At 40.6% G+C, this 12218-nt stretch overlaps 1 pseudogene; it reads left to right on the forward strand.

Moving 5' to 3' along the window:
• Window positions 1-11428: 11428 nt before the first annotated feature.
• Window positions 11429-11581, forward strand: LOC149346052 (U4 spliceosomal RNA; annotated as a pseudogene).
• Window positions 11582-12218: the final 637 nt, after the last annotated feature.

The following is a 12218-nucleotide window of genomic DNA, read 5'->3' on the forward strand; positions in this document are numbered from 1 at the left end:
CCTAAAAACCTAACAACATGACATCTTCTCTCCGAAGCGGGCGACGTGGGTGCCGCCATGTTGAAAACGCTATTTTTCCTGGCGTACGCAAGAGCACGCACGCTAAATTCCAAAAATAGCGTACGTAACCCGAACGTACGTAAGACATCGGTTTGAAATAGCGTTTGGCGCATGCGCAGTACGACTGACGCTATTTTGTAGCGTACGCTATGCCTTTGCGTATGTCTACGTACGCTATACTAAAACTCTCTAATATCACTTGGGGCGATTCAGGACTGCGGTATTCAAAGGCATATGCCTAGAACACACTTCCCTTCTTTACACGTAGGAATAAGTCCGAGTACGAAACAACCGTGACATTTGAAACACTTTAGCAGGGGCTTTCTTCAAGGCAGTATTCTTGTCTCTTTCCTCCTTATTGCGTATATGCATGACCTCGTAATTACGTAGAGAGGTGTTGCATAAATATTATGTGAAGATTATGGTAGAATTTTTGGTTAGTGGAATCTGATAAGCTGCAGAATGCCGCCAACTCTGGTGTGTAAAATCTTTAAGAATGGGGCACACTTCACATTGTGCAAATATATACGAAGATATTAGCCGTAAATTTTAGGCCGTAATCTAAGCAAAGAAACAGCAATTCCATTACCACGGTTACGAAACTTAAAACAGAGACATAGTTGTGTTGTAATACTTGGACTTTTCAATCTTACCGTAACTTGTGATGCATTAATTTTATCGTTTTTTGGCAAGATATCAAATATTACCTATGCAAAATTGTTCCACCAAGAGCTACACTACATACGAAGATGTCTTTCATGCAATACGCATTTTTCTCCTTATTATATTTTCTGCGTGATTGAGCACGAAATACATGCAGGATTTCCGAAAGGTACACAATATCGTGAAACACATTTTTCGAGCACTCCCTCTTCTTCTTCCGGCTCCTTCAGAAAACAAGTATAATAAGCCTTTTGATTCTTTCTAATTAGGAGTTGTCTAGCTTTCAAACATTTCTTAAAAGAAAACTTATTATCTAATTAGTAGTCTAATTTCTATGAAAACGCACATCCATACACCGCTCGTCACACGGAACTTGGAAAGGTAGCAACTGCACGAAGAAGCTTTGCCACACAAAATATACCACGCTCACTGCCAGCGCTAGTCTAGTCTTTGCATAAATCAAGTATTGGTTTTGAAAATCTTTGTATCACCACCTTGTGAGTGTTTTGCAAATCATTGCTTAAAAGTTGCATGCAGAGAACATTATTTTAAGCGTTTCTTTTGCGGACACTTAGCTATGGTAAATATTTCATGCAGATGTCAAGTATTTGATAATTTTCGTGGTGTTCTGCAGTAGCTCGCAAAGGTTGATACTGGCTCGAGTGAAGGCGCTTTCTTTGAGCGCTTGTTTTACCCTTGAATTGCTCCATCGCCGATGGAAATAAAGCTTTTGTAAAAACTATATGATTATATTAGCTCCGGTGATTAACATTCGAGATTATAATAGCTGTTCCTTTATGGTTCAGTCCAGTAAAAATATCAGTTATGGTTCAGTTCAGTAAAAATATCAATACTTATATAGTCGCCGCGGTGGCTCAGTGGCTATGGTCTTGGGCTGCTGACCCAAAAAACGAGGGCTCGATCGTGGCCGCGGCGGTCGAATTTCGATGGAGGCTAAATTCTAGAGGCCCGTGGACTGTACGATGTCAGTGCACGTTAAGGAACCCAGGTGGTCGAATTTTCTGGAGCCCTACATTTTGCATGTTTTGCATGTAACAAATTTATTCAGCCGCCGCGGTGGCTCAGTGGCTATAGTGCTCGTCTGCTGTCCCGAAAGACGCGGGTTCGATCCCGGCCGTGGCGGTTGAATTTCTTTGGAGGAGAAATTCGAGGCCCGTGTACTGTGCGATGTCAGTGCACGTTAAAGAACCCCAGGTGGTCGAAATTTCCGGAGCCCTCCACTACGGCGTCTCTCATAGCCTTAGTCGCTTTGGGACGTTAAACCCCATAAACCAAACCAAACCAAATTTATTCGTTTGTAAAAGGTGTTGCACCAAACAAGACAATGGACGAGAAGGTCAACAAGAAAAAGGTGGTGATACCATACAAGCATCAACTTTCGCACACTTGGCAACGTTCTCAGGCGCTATGGCGGACAGCTAATCTTTTCGGCTCAAAACAAGCTCAAGAAAGTGTGCGGCCTAGTAAGCAGAACAATAGAGAACCGGAGAGGTCAAAACAAAATAAGAAAAGGTCCAAGACATGCCATACTTCGGTATTCATCCAGTGCAAAATGAGTGTAGTATATGAGCTGCCTGTTTCCTGTGGCAAGACCTGCATAGGTCAGACAGGACGTTGTGTACACGTACGGCAGAAATAACACGAGAAATCGCTCTGTGGGTGGCAGTCCTCGCCTTTCGTTTACAATTACCGGGGATGTAAAGAATGTAAGCCGGATTGTGTGCCGGAATATAGGCCATAATGTAATAAAAAATGTAATCCCCTTTATGCGCAAGCTGAAATTTTATGAAGTCATAAAGAACGACTTTAGCGCAAAATCACGGAGGCCTTTTCATTATTTCGCGACAGGGAAATACTTCGATAAGCGCACTGTGAGTTTCTTTAACAATAAAATAACTGGCATACCTGGACAACACGTGGAATGAATTTCCATCCCTTCCCTCCTTTTTGTTTGTTTTGTGTTTTTGGTTTTCTTTCATCGTGATTGTGACCATGAACTTTCCTGCTTTTTCATCGTTTATGTTATTCACCACTCTTCAGATGTATCATGCCCTAAGATTTTCCTGAAGTTATTATATATGTTTCTTTTGATTTAGTTTCACAAGATGGGTATATATCATGTGTTTTTCCATTAAAGTTTTAGTTGAGAAAAAGCGCTCGTGTCACGTCTTTCTCCCCGCTTGGTCATCGTTTTTGGCGCTAACTACATCATTAATACGATTCAACTCGGCGAACTTTTTACGTTACTAAACCCTCTTGTTGCAGGTACCACACAAACTAACTAATATCCTTCACCTGTATTATTCCTCACATCAGAGCATGAAAACATAAAGCGGACTTGTCTCTGATTTTACTTCTTTGTTTGATAGAGGCATGTGCCGTGAAACACTGCGGAAAGATAACCGCAATCTGCCCAAGTTCCGCATCTCATAAATCATGTTGGTTAAAGCGATCAACCTGTCCTGGGGGTGGTCTCACGCTGTTATTATAATAGCATGCGAAATGTGAGCTCATTTATGTCTTGCGTTTGCTATAATTATTTTGAAAATTTAAATACTAGTGTGAGCGCGAATGCGCATTCACTTTGCTAAACGTCACCAATTGGAAACTTGCTTGCTTCTCTTCTTTCCTGAATAGCTGTAATCCTTTATTCTATAAAAAGGAAATTACTTGGTGTTTCAGGGCAATTTTTAATAGATGCCTTGACTGTTTCGGTATCAAGAAACTACGTTAATTGTTGCTACTTCAAACGGTTGCAAAAAAATAATCCGTGTTCACACCAGAACTACAAACCACAGTCAAATACTCCCACAACTTGCACGCTTGAAATCTCTACTCTGGTAAATGTTAGTTCTGGCTTAATATTCACAGACCTTTGCGACCACATTCTACTTTTCTCGTGACCAGAAAGCAAAAATATAATTCAAGAGAGAGAGCCAGTGTATTTTAAGGCGAGACTAGTTACTGGGACCCCATCCGCGAAATCGTGTAACTGAAGCTCGTTGTAATAGCGGTTAGTGTAGAAATTCGCAAGCCATGGCAAGCCAAACTAAGAGCAGAGCCGAGGCACGAGAATGTTTGCAGACGAAAAAAAAGAGGAAGATGCAAAGGGAAAAAGAGGAAGGCAAGCAGACAACAAACAAGAAAAGGCAGAATGAAAAAGGGCGCATGTGATGAAAAAGACAAAGAACAGCGGATGAAAGGTGTTAAAGAAAAGAACTAACAGAAGGTGAAGAAAATAGAGGGACATTACGGCTCTCGCCGAATGTTTCAGTTGTTGTGTAGCTTTGTTAACATAATAAACTTTTTTTTAGGAACAATACCCACGAGGATTCGTTAGCTTCAGAAGCGAATTACTATGCTCTAAGAAGACTTGAAATTTGAAAGCGTTGATATGGCACACGCAATCTTATTGACAACGTATGTGGAATATTTAAGCACCGCTTTCAGCAAGGGAAGTTTATACTAGGTGTACAATATTCGGAGGACACTGATAAATCTTATTTTGCTGAAAACAATTTCATCGTAAACTCCGCACAATGAAAACTTTATGAAGAGAACAGATCCACACAGCTTCACGGAGTATAACGCATAAAGATTTAAAGCAAACAAATAAATAAACTTACCATGGCACGTTATTTTCACTATTAATAAAAGCTTTGCTTATGTAAGCCTGTAATTTTTTGCCGGAAGGCTAGCAGCCTCTCAAATTGCTGTAAATCATTTCCGTGAGTCAAAAAGATACTAATCAGTGGAGATAAAATACTGGAGAAGTGTTCTTGCGAGCTACAGCGGTGATTATCTTGAGTGGCCGGTCTCATAGCTATATATCTACTGATAATTTTAAGTTAATGCCTGCTCGCAACCAATTTTTGTTCTTTCTTGTCCTAGTAAGGGTGCGTAAGGTGCGTTAATATTTCAATCCAAAAACAAGAGCTGATGTGCGATGTCGAAGCCAGGTCGATTCGTCCAAGCAAGGATATTCTCTATATTATTTCCCGCTATCTTATTTATAATTTTAAATGCCTTTCTCTAGAGCCACTTTGCTGATATCAATAAAGCTGATGTTATTTTGCTTGCTAAGAAATGCTATACAAACGACATAATAGTTTTAAACAAACTTTTAGTCTGCCTGTTTCCTTGAAAAGTTAGTACAAACTAATGCACAGGCAAACGTGGTACTTTTCTCATAAGTATAACAATACCTGCAGGCTAGTTTGGATTTATTAAACAATGAATTTCGGAATCAGCACTACTTTCCCCCGAGATTTATATTATCGCAGTAAGAAAATATGAATTTCGGGCTAAGCCTTTAAACTAGAGTCTGGAAAGGATTGGATTCTGTACATCACTTAACATGACTTGAGGCACTTCAGGATTGTGGTATTGAAAGAAACTATTTATGCCTACAACTAACTTGCCTTCATTACAGTTAGCAATATGTCTCAGTGGGAAACAACCCTGACATTTATAGCACATTAGCAGAGGCTTTCATCAAGGCAGTATTTTTGCCTCTTTCCTCTTTATTACATTTATACATCACCTCATAATCATGTAGAGAGGATGTACATAAATATTGCGCGAAGATTATGGCAGAACGTTTTCCTTAGCGAAATCTGATAAACTGCTGAATGTGACCAACTCCAAAAAGCCAATGTGAACGACTGTAAAATCTTCATGAATGGGGCTTATTTCACGATGTGCAAATATATACGCAGATATTAGCCGTAATTTTTTGGCGGTAACCTAAGTAAATAAACAGCAATTCCATTACCGTATTTACGAAACTTAAAACAGAGACATAGTTGTTTGAAATACTTGAATTTTTCAATCTTACCGCACTTTGTGATGTATTTATTGAACTACTCTCTAGTAGGATATCAAATATTATCTATGCGAAATTGGGCCGCCTAGAGCTACACTACATACGAAGATGTCTTACGCATTTTTGTCCTATCGATATTTTCTGCATGATTGCGCACGAAGGACATGCAGGAATCTCGAAAAATACGCCATATCATAACGCATGTTTTTCGAGCACTCCCTCCTGTTCTTGTACTTCCGGCTCCTTAAGAAAACATGCATAATATGTCTTTTCATTATTTCCAATCTCAGTTGTCCGGCTTTCAAACGTGGGTTAAAAGAAAACTGATTATCGCGTTAGTAGTGTAACCTTTATGAAAACACACGTCCATATACCGCTTATCACACGGAAGAAGGGAATGTGGTAACTCCACGAAAAAGCTTTTCTACACAAAACACATCACACTCACTGCCAGCACTAGTATATTCTTTGCATAAATGAGGTATTGGTTTTGAAAACTTGTGTGAGCCCCTTGTGAGTTTTTTTTCAAATCATTGCTTAAAAGGTGCATGCACAGAAGATTATCTTAAGGCTGACGCTGAGCTGTGGTAAATATTTCATGCAGATGTGAAGTATTTTGATAATTTTCGTGACGTTCTGCAGTAGCTTGCAAAGGTTGATACTGGCTAGAGTCAGGGCGCTTTCTTTGAACGCTTGTTTTACCCTCCAATTGCTCCATCGCTGATAGAAATAAAGCTTCCGTAAAAATTGTATGATAATTTTAGCTCCGCCGATTAACATCAAATATTATAATAGCTGCTCCTTTACTCTTCAGTCCAGGAAAAGGGATAAGGTAATAATTTATATAGCCACCGCGGTGGCTCAGTGGTTATAGTGCTGAGCTGCTGGCCCGAAAAACGCGGGTTCGATCCCGACCGCAGCCGTCGAATTTCGATGGAGGTGAAATTCTAGAGGCCTATGTACAGTGCGAGGTCAGTGAACGTTAAAAAACCCCAGGTGGTCGAACTTTCCAGAGCCCTTCATTACGGCGTCTCTCATAGCCTGATTCGCTTTGGGACGTTAAACCCCATAAACCAATCTACCATTACTATTAAAATATAACAAGCATCCAATTTTTTTTTTCAAATACACTACGGGTGCACTTCTGAACGTGTAAATTTCAGAATTAGTCTACCTCACTCTAAACCAACTCTTCCAGCTCTGTATAAACAATTTTCATTCTTTCTATTGTGAACTTGATAATTTGCTGACTCCTCTTTCCGCAATTCTCTACTTTTTAAACGTTGTAGTAGAGACATTCACATTGTCTTTGGGTTCTTGCCTTGTGATTTCCTCAATCTCCTGAATAAATTGGGTGCAAAACAAAGTCTGATTTCACCAGAAAGAAACTCTTTTGGAATAATGTAGTATCGCATTAGGACTTATTGCTGAGCTAGTAGTCAGTTTTGCAAACCCATAGTCAAAAAGAAATGCCGGAAATTCAAATTACCCCCGAGGGAATCTCCAAATTAATCAGTTCACTCAAGCTCTCATCATCTGCAGGATGTGACCAAATAAACAGTAAACTACTTAAAAACACTCTATCGTTATCAAGCCAGATACTACACCTAATATTTACCCAATCTTTAGATACTGGAATCATTCCTGACGATTGGAAGATAGCCCAAATTGTTCCCATTTTCTAAACATGTGATCGCGCATGCCCAGCTAACTTCCGTCCAATATCCTTTACTAGCATATCTTCTAAACTTCTAGAGCACATTATATCAGCAAGCTTAATGTCCCACCTTGATTCAATTAATTTCTTTTATCCTCATCAGCATGGCTTTAGGAAATCATTTTCATGCGAAACCCAGCTGACAGAGTTCACCCAAGACATCCTTAAGGCCATAGACGATAACCTCCAAATAGATGCAATCTTCTTAGACTTCTCGAAGGCATTTGATCGCGTACCTCATAATCATCTGCTTGCGAAACTTTCGTTCCTGGGAATTCCTGCCAATCTGATGCGCTGGCTCGAACATTTTCTAAAAGGACGTGCGCAGTTCACATCCTCCAATAACATCCAGTCACCCTTAACAGATGTAACATCTGGTGTCCCTCAAGGGGCCGGCTTATCACCATTACTCTTCTTAATATACATCAACGACCTGCCGTCTAATATTCAATGCAAATTGCGACTCTTTGCGGATGATTTTTTGCGTTCGAAATTGCAGTGCTTAGTCAAATTGATGCTGTGCTTTATTATGTCCGAATTCTATATGCCCTGCTGCCTTGTAATGGGCCCCGGGCCTAGTCAAGCTACTCTGAAGTAGCTTTTTGCCCAGGGGCCTTTTTCTCTTTTAGAGAAATAAAGAATATGTGTATGTATGTATGTATGTATGTATGTATGTATTTATGTATGTATGTATGTATGTATGTATGTATGTATGTATTTATCTATAAAGCAACAAGTAGCCCAACCGATAACCTCACTTTGCAGCAGGACCTTGACGTTATTGCATCATGGTGTGAAAAATGGCAAATGCCTTTAAATCTTACTAAGTGCAAATCATTGTCCTTCACTCAAAAACACACCTTGACGAATCACACTTACAGCATTTCATCAGTCGATATAACCGTTGCAAAATCTTATAGATATCTAGGTGTACATCTCACATCAACACTTTCTTGGGTCACCCACATTAGAACCATTTGCTCCGACGCTTCACGCACACTTGGCTACCTGAGAATAAATCTGAAATCTGCATCCCCTAACATAAAACAACTCGCGTATGAAACATTTGTGCGGCCAAAATTAGAGTATGCATCATCCATCTGGCACCCATGACAATCGTATCTCACCATCGAATTGGAATCGATCCAAAATCGTGCAGCTCGGTTCATCACTTCATGTTACTCAAAAGAAGCCAGTGTCACCGCCCTCAAGCAGTCTCTCCGTCTCTCAACACTGGGATCACGCCGCGTCGTTTCCCGCCTATGCTTACTTCATACATTTTATCATAACGCAAGATCACGGCACGCTCTATTAACCGCCCCACTACGGACGTCCTGCCCGCTTAGTCACGGTAACCCGATAGCACGCATCAGTGGCGACACGTCTGCTTACAACAACTCGTTATTTCTCAACGCAATAACACTCTGGAATTCAATGCCTAACGACATCGCGGCACGCACTGATCACAAAACATTGCGCGAGAAAATAAAAATTCACCTAACATAGATCTTTATCACTTCTGCGCTCTTTGTAGCGAGTATTATTTGATATATCTTTAATGAATGATCTATCACCTGCTGGGGAACCCTGATATGACACAACCCCTTTTATGTTTGTTTGTATGTTTGTTCTTTTTATTGTTATGTATGTTCCCATCATCGCCGTTGTAAACTAATATGTCCCCCCCCTCTTATGTAATGCCTTCGGGCCTTTAAGGAAACAATAAATGAAATGAAATGAAATTAAATTTAGTATCGTCTGTTTTGGACATGAAATCGCCATCCCTTATTATTTCCGCTATCATCATATACAGATTAACCGATCATTATTTAGCCTGCTGCCATCTTGCTTTCGCACTACTTTCCAGGTTTTCTTAAGCTAGTAAGCATATAGTCATCCTTGGAATAGCAGAGTTTGATAGGTTGGTAGCAACTTGCGATAAGACGGCCTTCCTTTTCGAAGGTGCTTTTTTAAGGTGTATGGGAAAATCGCAGAAGAATAGAATTATTGTAAGAAAGCTTCGCAGAAAATTATAATGATCACGAAACGCAAATAGATCTTTCCTTCATTTTTTAACGATATTTTCTGATACACAAAATAAAAAAAAATTGACTATAGGCACATTAATAACACTGAGATAAGGAGGAATTGGCAGAGGTTTTTAATAAAGGAAATGCAATGATGAAATCTACGACGCATTCTTAGAGTGCAAGTGCTGCGGCTTACCGCACCAACACGGAGGGAAATGGCGTAGATTAAATCCATCGTCGTTATAGTAATAACTGATACATCCATCCTACATTAGCTCAGCCAAATGTATGTGAAGCAGAATAGCATAAAAGACCGCGTCATCATCCTTTCCTGTCTAGGTTTTTCAAGCATATTAATCGCTGCTTTCATGTGCCAGCAAAGAATTGCTCTGCAACCCTCCAATGGAGTGGGATGAGTGTATACCTATATAGCTTATGACAGAAGAAAAAAGCTACTAGGACTTGATGACGGAACAGAAAATAGCTCGACTCGATCGACAGTGGCTACTTTAAAGCACCGCATGCGAAGGCTAGAAGGCGAACGAACACGTTGCTAATATCATTAAAAAGCTGCGAACGCTCTGCCTTTTAAAGCAACCAATGTAGCGAGGGAAGGTTCATACGCTTCCACTTATGAGCTGTCTCCTTCCTATGTTGTGAGGTACATAAATTTGATCTTTGTGACAGTTCGTACATCTTGCCAGTCTGCTTTCACGATTAATTTTTATTTTTTTTTCTGGTCGAAGTTTTCACAACCAACTTTGTCCCTGTTTTTGTAGCGTTGAGTTTCGTGAGCTACTCAGAGTGGGAATAAATTGCACTTCACAGATGATGTTCATGCCTTGCAACTCTCGCTGCTTCGTCCTTGTATTTGAAGGCAAGTATCCGCATTCCGTTACCAGAAAGGAGAAGCCATAGCGCACAGTGCAGCTACGAAGGCGCGCGGTGGTACCCAGATCATTGATTTAAAGCTATTTTTAGCTGACTGTTGCAGCCGGACACATGTGAATTTCTATGAAAGGTCACAGCAGCTACAAGAGGTAACAACGTGTCTAAGAAAGTAGTTCTTGAAGAATACGAGCATGCTAAATGGTCCCTTCGGCTTAACCTACGTGTTCACAATGCCTGTCATTTTGCATTGGTGGAGCCGATCGGACTCGATGTTGCTTATCTTTCATGCTCGCGTACATTTTGAAGGATGTGTTGCTTTTTCACTTTCTCGGAGATATATCTTCTCACGGAAAGCCTATCACTAGGTTGAAATATGTCGTACTAATAAGATAGTAGCTTTAGTTATGCCCAAATCTATAGAGTTTACGCTTGTAGCAGTGCGAGCCTTACGCTATGTTGTAAGAGCGCTTTGCATCCCTCTTCCTTGTCAGGCAGATTGTACACAAAAATTGAAAGGCAATGAAGAAAGGGATTTATAAAAGAGCAGCTCAGATGTTTTACCCATTGCTATATTTTTGTTTCTAGTTTTCTAAGTACGAATCTGCGATTACAACAAACGTCGCACACACAACTGCCTGTTAATCTTCTTTCGTCACTCAGGCTAGCGACTGATTGAAATGAACGAGCTTTGTTCCTTTTGTGCGGTTTGGATGACACCATGATAAAGGTGGGCTAGTGCGCTTTTTAACTTATTAATGGCTCGAAGTAGAGTTCCATGTTAAATTAAGAATGAAAGCTGACCTGCAAGAACCTCAAAAATGTCCTCCTTTTCATATCAAATTAGGCTGATTTACTGCATCTGCACAGCACGACCACAGACGGAAAGAACGCTGGCAATTCCGCCCGGCGCTTGCTTCCTTTTTTGCTTGCTTACCTGCTTGCTTGCTTGCCTGCTTGCTTGTTTGCTTGCGTGCTTGCGTGCTTGCTTTTCTCTCTTTAGAGAAAATGGAACAGGAGCTAAAGGCTCATAGCCTCACAAAGGCTATGGTAGCAAAATTCGCACCACAGAGCAAAATGGTGACGTATATACAACTGATACATTACAAGAATCAGCACATATGTTTTGCAGCATGACAATAAAAAGGCATGCATCATTAAAAAAAAAGGGGGAACACTTGACTGCTTTCAATGCATTTAGGATATCCCAAAACATTTATGGGCGTATAAAGGCAGAGGGAGTGTCGTATCCCATGAAGTCTCGACTGAGGAGCAGCTATAGCTAGTTGAAAACTTTTCCTAACGCCCCGCCTGGACGACGTGGAATACCGTCGGCCAAGGTAATCTTTGGTTGGCGGATGAGATTAAGAAGTCTGCTGGAATGCGGTGGCAGCAGCTGGAAAACGATAGGGTTAATTGGAGAGACGTGGGAGAGGCCTTTGCCCTGCAGGGGGCGCAGTGAGACTGATGATGATGAAAGCCATGCCACTATTATTATATTTTTACGTGGTGGCAAGCCTAGGAAAAGGACGACTTGATGACAGATGATAATATGGTTTAATGGCCATGGGCCTAGCGCGAGCGCTCCGTCCCGCGCCACTGCCCTCTTCATCATCATCATCATCATCATCATCATTTATTAACCCTTAAGGGTCCCGTTAGGAACATTACATAAGGGGGGGGGGGAGGTGGTACAGGGGTGTTCAACAGTCATACATGAATATATAAATATAGAAGGAATATGGAAATACAGAAAAATTAGAAAATATAAAATATAGAATAGAAAAAAAAGTAGAACAAGACGAAAAAAAGACAGAAGTAACAAATTCAAATAATCACGTCATGACAGAGTGTAGCAGAAATATAAACAGAAACAAATTACAACTTTGGAAGTAGAACAGGCTGGTCAGTTTGCAGGGCTTGGAAGCTGGCATAGGGTGCAGAAAAAAATTATTTGTCGTTGAGATGGTCGATTAGGAGCTGTCTGAATCTGGAAGGGTTAGTCTCAATGACA

The sequence above is a fragment of the Amblyomma mixtum genome, chromosome 4, assembly GCF_055824585.1.
Source record: "Amblyomma mixtum isolate Tamu chromosome 4, ASM5582458v1, whole genome shotgun sequence".
In the NCBI taxonomy this organism is placed as follows: domain Eukaryota; kingdom Metazoa; phylum Arthropoda; class Arachnida; order Ixodida; family Ixodidae; genus Amblyomma; species Amblyomma mixtum.